Source organism: Lissotriton helveticus, chromosome 6 (genome assembly GCF_964261635.1).
Source record: "Lissotriton helveticus chromosome 6, aLisHel1.1, whole genome shotgun sequence".
NCBI classification, from domain to species: domain Eukaryota; kingdom Metazoa; phylum Chordata; class Amphibia; order Caudata; family Salamandridae; genus Lissotriton; species Lissotriton helveticus.
Window position 1 is genome coordinate 364,757,366 of NC_136067.1, and position 1,439 is coordinate 364,758,804.

Below are 1,439 nucleotides of genomic sequence, written 5' to 3' on the forward strand. Positions count from 1 at the left end.
ATGTTAGGAGGTGTTTTAAGCCTCCAGCATTAGTCCACCCAAACGCCAGGAGAGAGTGAGTAAAAGCGCGCAACGTTGCCTGTGCTCTAGGAGCTGGCCGCAGGCCCTTGGGAGTTCTACTTTGAGTTCCTAGTGAACAAACAGGCACCGGCACGCTGGTGTCCCTTCTCCGCCTTAATTAAAAGCGCGTCGGGCCGTCTCGAAAATTTGCATAAATTTGCATAAAGCAAATTTATTCGCCTCCAAAAGTCAAAGTCGTAGTATAGTCCAAAATCAACTTTCAACTGCGCAAAAACCGCGCTGTGAATCTGATAAGAACAGATACTACACTTGATCTTAGCCAAAAGGCCGAGAAGCGATAACAAGAATGGTGCCAGAATGAACGCCTCCCGAAGAAATCCACCTGGCTGACCCGGACCGGGGTCTTCCCTTGCACCGTCGCCTGCCGCCCTTTAGCCTCTTTTTCTGACTCCCAGAGCTCAGCATGTGCCGGTGGAAAGGAGGCCCCGGCCTCAGGCCTTCTCCCGGCTCCCAGAGTCCTCCTCGGCTGTCGCCTCATTAGGCATCACTTAGCATACCCACGTTGTCCTCTTTCTAGTATTTGCATGCCCCGCCCCTTACTGCGCACTGCTTCTATCCAGCTGGCCAGAAAGCCTGGCAGCCAGGGGATGCTGGGAATCAGCCCAGGATGCCCTGGACAGCTCCCTGACCGGAAATGGCCGGCCCCTGGCCCCTCACCCTCGCTTGCCGGGGACACTGCTCCCCTGCAGCCTAAGGCCTATAGATAAGGCTTGGCCGTTTGTGGCCGTTCGGGGCAGGCAGAGAAGGAAAAGGACTCTGTATTTTTATTCTTGCTCAGAGAAGCCAAGGGCAGTGTCCACTTCTCTGCCAGCCTGCCTGCCTCCCCCCATCCCCCCATCCCCCCATCCCCCCATCCCTCCATCCCTCCATCCCTCCATCCCTCCATCCCTCCATCCCTCCATCCCTCCATCCCTCCATCCCTCCATCCCTCCATCCCTCCATCCCTCCATCCCACTGACTTGCTGGGAACCTTCTTCCATTCGTTCCCCAGTGGAATGGATCCAAAACCAATGGAAGTCTGCTGCTGGAAAAACAATCTTTTTCCGACGTTTGTCTCTTTTCAAAGTGCAGCGTCTGGATGGAGAAGGGGGAAAAAAAATAAGAAATCATTTTTATTTATCTTTTTTAAATGCGAAAAATAAATAAATAAATAACGCACAGCCCGGGTGCCGCAAAGTGACAAATAAGTCAAATAAGTACATAAATAAGGCAAGACACGGGGACCAGTTTGCTTTTATTCACTAGCAAAAACAATAGCGCCACTTTGTGAAAAGTTGGCCTGATATGCAGTGCTCACTATTCTAGTGATCACTATGTATCAGTCCAAACAACCCTTATTGATGATTGGTTGTAAGTCA

The 1,439-nt window shown here is 51.5% G+C and overlaps 1 pseudogene; it reads right to left on the bottom strand.

Moving 5' to 3' along the window:
• Positions 1-202: 202 nt before the first annotated feature.
• Positions 203-360, bottom strand: LOC144764473 (U2 spliceosomal RNA; annotated as a pseudogene).
• Positions 361-1,439: the final 1,079 nt, after the last annotated feature.